Genomic DNA, 9844 nt, shown 5'->3' with positions numbered 1-9844 from the left:
TCCTCTCTCTCTAAAAGACAATTTATAAAAATATATTTTAAAAATTTGCAATACTAATTCTTTTTTTTTCTAAATATATTCTATTGATTTTTTACAGAGAGGAAGGGAGAGAGAGAGGGATAGAGAGTTAGAAACATCGATGAGAGAGAAACATCGATTCAGCTGCCTCCTGCACACCTCCCACTGGGGATGTGCCCACAACCCAGGCACATGCCCTTGACTGGAATTGAACTAGGGACTCTCCAGTCCGCAGGCCGACACTCCATCCGCTGAGCCAAACCAGACAGGGCAGCAATACTAATTCTTGGCAAAGATGTGGAGAAAGCAGAAACTTTTATATTCTTTTTATAATCCTATCTAATAAAGAGGGAATATACAAATTGACTGTCACTTCATCACAAAGATGGTGGCACCCACAGCAGAGGCAGGGTTTCCATAACACAAGATGGCTGCACCCACAGTGGAGGCCAAGACTTAACGAGCAATCAGCAGGGACTTGAGGTTGCATTGTGCTTGGCCAGGGCAGGGGACCTGAGGCTGTGCCCCCTGCCCAGCGGGGCTTGATGGGGGACCTCAAGGTGCACCCCCGGCCCTGGTGATGGGCCGGGGGACCTCAGGTTACTCCCCCCACCCTGGCGCCGAGAGACCTGAGGCTGTGCCCCCTGCCTGGCACCGGGCTGGGGGACTTGAGGCTGCACCCCCCTCTTGGCGCTGGGCTAGGGGACCTCAGGCCGTGCCCCCCCCCCATGGTGGGGCTTGATGCTGGACCTCAGGCCACACCCCTAGCCTGGCGGGGCTTGACAAGGGACCTCAAGGTGTATCCCTTGCCCCAGTGCCAGGCCAGGGGACCTGAGGTTGCACCGGATACCTGAGGCTGCACCTCCCACTCTGTGGGGCTTGACAGGGGCCCTGAGGCTGCATCCCCCACCCGACGCTTGGCCAGGGGACCTGAGGCTGAGCCACCCGCCTGTCAGGGCTTGACAAGGCTGGGGCTGGCTGAGTCTAGATCTCGTCCAACGGGGTTAGGTCCAGCTGGGTCTAGGTCTCGCGTGATTTTGAGGCACCATGCATGAATAGGGACTTGAGTTGGGTCCCGTGGTGTGCCCCAGACTCTGACAGGAGAAAGATTTTCATATACATTTTACTAATTTTCTTTCATCTCTGACACTTCTATTATAAAGGGCAAATAGCAATATTAAAATATTTCTTCTAATTAATCTCCTTTCAATGTGCATGAATTTTGTGCACCAAGTCACTAGTACTATAAATGAGTTACAAACACTTTGGATTCTAATTTGGCATTACTATTTCTAAATGTGTATTGTAAAAATTATCTTTCATATGTGTATAGAGCTAGACAGGGATTGTTATTGTAGCATTTTTTATAATAGTAAATACTGAAAAATAATCTAAATGAACATTAATATGCATTTTAAAATGCAACTAAATTCATAAAATTAATAAGAAATGAAATAAATCTGTCTATACATATCAGTGTGGATTGTCTAAAAATGGTTAAAAAGGGAGTTGCTTGAAAATATCTACAGAATGTACAGTCCAAAAACAAGAATCTATGTGAATTTCTGGCTTTAGGTACCTTCTGGAGGTAAAAGACAAAGTGTTGTTTTGGATGTGGTAGTTTTTAATTTTATAAAAGTATATGTGCGACATATTTTAAAAATATAGATGTGAAAAAATACATATCAACTTTTTAAAAAAACTTTTATTGTTGAAAGTATTACATATGTCCCCTCTTCCCCCATTGTCCTCTCCCAGCCTACCTCCATCCCTGGGCTTCACCCCTCCCCACCCCCGCCACATTGTCTGTGTCCATTGGTTATGCTTATATGCATACAAGTACTTTACTTGATCTCTTATCCCTCCACACTCCCCGCCCCCCCTCCAAAAAAACCCCTCCTTTGCCTTCACTCTGAGGTTTGATGGTCTGTTCAATAATTCTGTATCTCTGGATCTAGTTTTGTTCATCAGTTTATGTTATTTATTATATTCCACAATTGAGTGAGATCATGGGATACTTATCTTTCGCTAACTGGCTTATTTCGCTTAGCATAATGCTCTCCAGTTCCATCCATGCTGTTGCAAATGGTAAGAGTTCCTTCTTTTTTACAGCAGCTTAGTATTTCTTGTGTAAATGTACCACGGTTTTTTAATCCACTCATCTGCTGGTGGGCACTTAGGATATTTCCAAATCTTAGAAATTGTAAATTGTGCTGCTATGAACATAGGAATGCATATGTTCTTTTTGATTGGTGTTTCTGAAGTTTTGGGATATATTCCTAGGAGTGGGAATACTGGGTGAAATGGGAGTTCCATTTTTAATTTTTTGAGGAAACTCCATGCTATCTTACACAGTGGCTGCACCAGTCAGCATTCCCTCCAAAAGTGCATGAGGGTTCCTTTTTCTCCACGTCCTGGCCAGCACTTGCCCTTTGTTGATTTGTTAATGATAGCCATTCTGACAGGAGTGAGATGGTATCTCATTGTCGTTTTGATTTGCATCTCTCAGATGATTAGTGACTTTGAGCATTTTTTCATGTCTCTTGGACTTCTGTATGTTCACTTTCAAAAAGTATCTATTTAGGTCCATTGCCCATTTTTGATTGGGATTTTAAAATCTTCCTTGTGTTAAGTTGTATGGGTTCCCTATAAATGTTGGAGATTAAATCCTTATCAGATGTCACATTGGCAAATATTTTCTCCCATGCAGTGGGCTTTCTTGTTGTTTTGTTGATGGTTTCTTTTGCTGTGCAGAAGCTCTTTATTTTGATGTACTCCCATTTGATTATTTTCTCCTTAGTTTCCATTGTCCTAGAAAATGTGTCAGTAAACAAATTGCTATGAGATATGTTTAATATTTTGCTGCCCATGGATTCTTTTAAGATTTTTATGGTTTTCTGTCTTATATTTAAGTCTTTTAAACATTTTGAGTTTATTATTGTGTATGGTGTAAGTTGGTCAAGTTTCATCTTTTTGCATGTATCTGTCCAATTTTCCCAACACCATTTATTGAAGATACTGTCTTGACTCCATTGTATGCTCTTGCCTTTTTTGTCAAATATGAATTGAGCATAATGGTTTGGATCAATTTCTAGGTTCTCTGTTCTGTTGCATTGGTCTATATGTCTGTTCTTGCATCAGTACCATGATGTTTTGAAAACACTGGCTTTATAATATAACTTGATGTCTGGTATTGTGATCCCTCCAACTTTGTTCTTTTTTCTCAGAATTGCTGTGGTTATTTGGGGTCTTTTTTATTCCATATAAATTTTTGGAGAGTCTTTTGAGTTCTTTTAAATATGCCATTGTTATTTTAATGGTGACTGAGTTGAATCTATAGATTGCTTTGAGTAGTATGGACATTTTAATAATATTGATTCTACCAATCCATGAACACAGTATAGTCTTCAAATTGTTTATATCTTCCTCTATCTCTTTTTTCAAAGTCCTGTAGTTTTCTGAGTATAGGTCTTATATCTGCTTACTTAAGTCTATTCTTAGGTATATTATTTTTTTGGTTGCAATGGTAAATGGGATTGTTGTTTTAGTTTCTCTTTCTGTGAATTCATTATTGGTGTATAAAAATGCCATGATTTCTGGATGTTAATTTTATATTCTGCTACATTGCCAAATTCATTTATTATATCTAGTAGGTTTTGTATGTTTGTTTGTTTTGGTTTGGTTTGGTTTTTTTAATGGAGTCTTTAGGGTTGTCCATGTACAATATAATGTCATCTGTGAATAATGACAGTTTTACTTTATTCCAATTCCAATGCCTATTATTTCTTCTTCTTGTATGATCGCTATGGCTAGCACTTCCAGTACTATGTCTAATAGGAGTGGTGATAGTGGGCATCCCTGTGTTATTCCTGTTCTTAGGAGAAATGGTTTTAGTTTTTGCCCACTGAGTATGATGTTTGCGGTATGTTTGTCATATAAGGCTTTTACTATATTGAGGTCTATTCCCAATTGCTGAGAGTTTTTATCAAGAAAGGGTGTTGGATTTTTTTTAATGCTTTTTATGCATCAATTGATATGATTATGTGATTTTTCTCTCTCAATTTGTTTATGTGATGTATCATGTTTATTGATTTGTGGATATGGTTGTACCAGCCTTGCAGCTCCGGGATAAATCCCACTTGGTCATGCTGTTTGATCTTTCTAATGTAAGGCTGGATTCTGATTTGCTAAATTTTGTTGAGGATTTTAACATCTATGTCCATCAGGGATATTGGCTTGTAATTCCCTTTCTTAGTAATGCTTTCTCTGGTTTTGGGATTAAGGTAATACTGGCTTCACGGAAAGACCTTGGAAGTCTAATTTCTTGAATTTTTGGAATAGTTTGAGGAGGGTAAGTTTTAGGTCTTCTTTGAATGTTTGGTTATACTACCCTGTGAAGCCATTTGGATTAGGGCTTTTGTTTGCTGGAATTTTTTTGAATACTGCTTTAATTTCCTCCATAGTTATTGGCCTATTCAGCCTTTTTATTCATCCTGATTGAGTTTTAGAAGATTGTATTTTTCTAGGAATGTGTCCATTTTGTCTACATTGTCCAGTTTGTTGGAATAGATTTGTTCACAGTATCTTTTTACATTCCTTTGTATTTCTGTATGGTCAGTTTTTACTTCACCTCTTTCATTTCTGATTTTGTTTATTTGGGTCTGCTCTATGTGCCAGCCAGGCTCACTGTGGTTTTGATTTGCATTTCTCTGGTGACTAGCTATGTTGAGCATCCTCTCATAAATCTGTTGGTCATTTGTATTTCTTCTTTGGTAAAATGTCTATTTTTTGCTTGGATTTTTGCAGGCTTTTTTTAAAATTGTTTTATTGCTTAAAGTATTACAAAGAGTATTATATATGTCTCCTTTTTTTTCCCTCCCCTTGACCTTCCCCTAGCCTCCACTACCCCCCAGTGTCTTGTGCCCATTGGTTATGCTTATATGCATGCATACAAGTCCTTTGGTTGATCTCTTACCCACCCCCACAACCCTCCCCGGTCTTCCCACTATAGTTTGTCAGTCTGGTCGATGCTGCTCTGCCTCTGTATCTATTGGCTAGACATTCATCAATCTTATTTATCTTTGCAAAGTACCTGCTCTTGGTTTTATTGATCTCTTGTATTTGTTTTTTGTCTTCTATGTCATTTATTTCTGCTCTCATCTCTATTATTGTCTTGCTTCTGTTTACTCTGGGCTTTCTTGTTGTTCTTTTTCTAATTCTTTAAGTTGTAGGGTTATATAACTTTTTAAAGTTTTTCTTGTTTTTTTCAGGTAGGCCTGTAGTGCTATGGACTTCCCTCTCAGAACTGCTTTCACTGTGTCCCATAGATTTTGGATTGTTGTGCCATTTTCATTTGTTTCTAGGATTTTTTTTTTATTATTTCTTTGTTGATCTCTGATAACTCAATCATTGTTTAATAGCATGCTATTTAGCTTTCAAGTGCTAAATTGTTTTTTATTGTGCTTTTTTTTGCACTTGATTTCTAATTTTATGCCATTGTGATCTTAGAAGATGCTTAATATAACTTCAATTTTCTTGAATTTGAAGATACTTTGCCTGTGTCCCGATATGTGGTCTATCTTTGAAGATGTCCCAAGTGCACTTGAGAAGAATGTATATTCTGTAACATTGGAGTGAAATGTTCTGAAGATGTCAATTAAGTCCATCTGATCTAGTGAGTCATTTAGGATTTCTGTTTCTTTGCTGATTTTTTGTCTAAAGGATTTATCCAATGATGTCAGTGGGGTATTAAAGTCCCTTATTATGATTGTGCTGCTGTTGAACTCCTCCTCAATATCTTCTGGAAGTTGAATTTTATGTATTTGGGTGCTCCAGTATTGGGTGCATATATGTTTACCAGAGTTATATCCTCTTTTGGTATTGATCCCTTTAGTATTCTGAGGTGGCCTTCCTTATCTCTTGTTCTGGCCTTCAACTTGAAGTCTATTTAGTCAGATATGAGTATTACTGCCCCACCTTTTTTTTTCATTTTCATTTGCCTAAAAAAAATTTCCATCCTTTCACTATCAGTCTGTGTGAGTTCTTTGTTTTGAGGTGTGTCTCTTGTAGACAGCATATATATGGGTCATATTTTCTAATTCATCCAGTCACCCTATGTCTTTTTATTGGAATATTTATTCTATTTACATTTAAAATTATTATTGATAGGTACTTGTTTGTCGCCATTTTTATTCTTTATTACTGTGTTCCTTCTTATTTCTTCTTTTTACAGCAGACCCTTTAGCATTTCTTGCATTGGTCGTTTGGTGGTAATAAACTCCCTTAGTTTTTTTTTGTCTCTGAAGTTCCTAATTTCACCCTCAACTTTGATTGATAGCCTTGTTGGGTACAGTATTCTTGGATTCATACCCTTGCTTTGCATTACTTTGTATATTTCATTCCATTCCTTCTGGTCTGATATGTTTCTGTTGAGAAATCAGTCGATAGTCTGATGGGAGATCCCTTGTAGGTAACTTTCTGTCTCTCTCTGGCAGACTTTAAGATTCTTACTTTGTCGTTGGTATTTGCCAATTCAATTATAATGTGTCCTGGTGTTGGTCTTTTTGGCTTCATCTTGTTTGAGACTCTGTGAGCTTCTTGGGCTTGTGTGAGTTTTATTTCCCAATATCAGGGAATCTTTCTGTCATTATTTCTTCAAACAGGTTTTCTGTTTATTGCACAGTTTCCTCTCCTTCTGGCACCCTTATTATGTGAATGTTGTTTCATTTCATTTTGCCCCAAAGTTTCCTTAGGCTCTCCTCCTGTTTTTTAAGTGTTTTGTGTGTGTTTTTTCTCAGTTGCTGCTCTCCTTGGGTATTTTTTCTTACATTGTCTTCCAGCTCACTGATGCAGTCCTCCACTTCTTCTAGTCTACTGTTGATGCTTTCTATTGGGTTCTTTATTGCAGTGATGTCATTCTTCATTTCTTCTTGGTTCTTCTTCATTTCCTCTTGGTTCTTACACATGTTGTTGAATTTTTCTTCCATCCTTTTCAGTGTCCTTATGACCATTGCTATGAATTATTTCTCTGACAAATCGCTTGCCTTCACTTACTTCCTTTTCTGTTGATTCCTCCTTTTCTTTCATATGGGGTCTGTTTCTTTGTCTCCCCATGTTTTCTCCTCTCATGGTGTCTGGTTATGTAGATTTCTCTCTCCTGTGTTGATTTAAAGGCACAAAATACAACAGGATAAGACACAACAACACAGGGCACCAAACACAAATGTATTCTCAATACCAATAACCCCAAATAAAAGTGACCACTAGAGAAAAGAGAATTAGAGGAGAGAAATGAGTGCAAAATGATATTGAGAAAAGGAAAAAATGTAAGAGAGAAAATAAAGAAGGGGATAATATATGTACATGGGGATCAAACTCCAAATAAGCAACAACTAATCCAAAAAATGCAAACTACAAACACCCAAACAACAAACTCAGATGAATCTGAAGAGGCAGAGCTTATTTCTAGAAGATCACAGAATTCAATGATGGGGGAAATAGCCAAGATTCAGTGTAGAGGAGGTAGAAAGAGAATGAGTGTATAAGAAGAAAAGTAAAAACCAAAATACAAAAAAAGTAGAAAAAATATACTATATAATAAAGAGATAATATGAAAACTGACCATCATGCCCTCGCATAATATGGCCACACTCATGTGGCCAAAAGAAGGCTTCCACAAGATGGCTGGCAGGGGAGGGCAGTTGTGAGTGACCGGGCCGGCAGGGGAGAGCAGTTGGGGGCAACCAGGTCAGCAGGGGAGGGCGGTTGGGGGTGATCGGGCCTACAGGGGAGGAAAGGGAGTTGGGAAGGAACAGGCCTGCAGGGGAGGGTAGTTAGGGGCAACTGGGCCAGCGGGGGAGGGCAGTTGGGGGTGACCAGGCCAGCAGGAGAGGGTAGTTGGGGTTACCGAGCCTGCAGGGGAGGGCATTTGGGGGTGACCAGGCCTGCAGGTGAGGGAGGGCAGTTGTGGGGGACCAGGCCTGCAGGGGATGGCTGTTAGGGGCTACCCGGCCAGCAGGGAAGGGCAGTTGGGGTGATCGGGCCAGAAGCGGAGCAATTAGGCATAGATTAGGCTGGCAAGGGAGTGGTTAGCGGGTGATCAGGCTGGCAGGCAGAAGCAGTTAGGTGCAATCAGCCAGGCAGGCAGGCAATTGGTTGGGAGCCAGCAGTAACAGATTGTGAGAGGAATGTCCAACTGCTGGTTTGTCCAACTGCTGGATGTACTTCTGGACATACTTCTGGATAAAGTCATGGCAGCGGGAGCCAAGGCAGAGGCAGTTAGGGGCAATCAGGCGGGCAGGTAAGCAATTAAGGGAAATCAAGGAGGCAGGCGAATGGTTATGGATCATCAGGCAGGCAGGGAAGTGGTTACGGTGATCAGGCAGGCAGCCGATTGGTTAAAGGTGATCAGGTGAGGAAGCAGAATGGTTAAATGATCAAGCAGTCAGGTAAGTGGTTAGGGGCGATCAGGCGGACATGCAGTGGTTAGGGAGAATTAGCCAAGCAGGCAGAGTGGTTAGGAGCCATCAGTCAGGTAGGTGAGTGGTTAGGGGCAATCAGTCAGGCACGCCTGTGGTTAGGGGCAATCAGGTAGGCAGGCAGAGGTGGTTAGGGGCAATCAGGCAGGCAGGCGAGTGGTTAGGGGTGATCAGGCAGGTGAGTGGTTAGGGGCAATCAGGCAGGCAGGCAAATGGTTAGGGGTGATCAGGCAGGCAGGTGAATGGTTAGTAGCCAGCGGTCTAGGGATTGGGCTTAAACTGGCAGTCAGATATCCCCCGAGGTGTCCTGGATTGCGAGAGGGTGCAAGTCAGGATGAGGGACCCCCCTGATTTACGAATTTCATGCACCGGGCCTCTAGTATAATAATAAAAACAGTAAAATAAAGTGAGAAAAAAATTTAGTTTCTTAGGTAAAAGATAAAAAATAAAAAAGTGAAGTAGTGAAGGTCATTCACTTCAGCGGGGCTTCAATGACCCATTGGGGCTGGTTTAAAACCCCTCTTTACTGTTCTTCCTGGCATTTCTGTTTCCTGTCAGGTAGTCAGCACTGTGTTGAGGTTCCCTATGATCCACCGCTCCTCTGTGTCATAAGCCACAACATTGTTTCCAAGCAGGCAGGATCTCTCTGCTCACTTTCTCTGCCTGCCTGCAGTTGTATTTACACAAGAGTCAATTTCTGACACAACTCCTGGGTGTCAGTGTTTCTGTATTAGTTTCTGGGACCAAATGGCCCCTCAACTCTGTGTTAAGACTCTTATTTCCCTGCCGCACTTAATACTGGGTTGGAGGGACGGACTGACCCAGATCTGGTTTCCTGCTCATCTCTCCTTATTCTAATCCCCATTTTCCACAAAAACAACTTTCCCCTGCAGTGTTTTTAATTGGAAGATCCTATATACTGGGCTTAGCATGCAAAAGCAAGGAAGCAAAAAACACAAAAACAAACAAACAAACAAAAAATGCGCCGACTAGCATCTTTCTCCCCCGGCACTGCGTGCCCAGTATGGAAATTCAGGTTGCCTTTCTGGGCACAGTCTCCCATGGTTGTGTGCTTAGATCTAGAGTCCCCCTCTGCCAGCAGCTTTGTGGTCTCCCTTCCACATTTGAGAGCTACACTGACCTCAAGGCCTGCTGATTTTGTGGAGCACAGACTCCCTCTGAGACTCTAGTCCGCACTGCACACTTTTCTCCCTTCAGCCTGGATCCCAGATCTCACCTCTCTCTAGGGCAGTGGTTCTCAACCTTGGCTGCACATTAGAATCACCTGGGAATCTTTTTTAAATCCTGATTTCTGGGCCTCATCCTCCAGAAATTCTGTTTCTTTGTTA

Source organism: Myotis brandtii, unplaced genomic scaffold, assembly GCF_000412655.1.
Source record: "Myotis brandtii unplaced genomic scaffold, ASM41265v1 scaffold1370, whole genome shotgun sequence".
Classification (NCBI taxonomy): Eukaryota; Metazoa; Chordata; class Mammalia; order Chiroptera; family Vespertilionidae; genus Myotis; species Myotis brandtii.
This window is presented reverse-complemented; position numbering follows the sequence as displayed.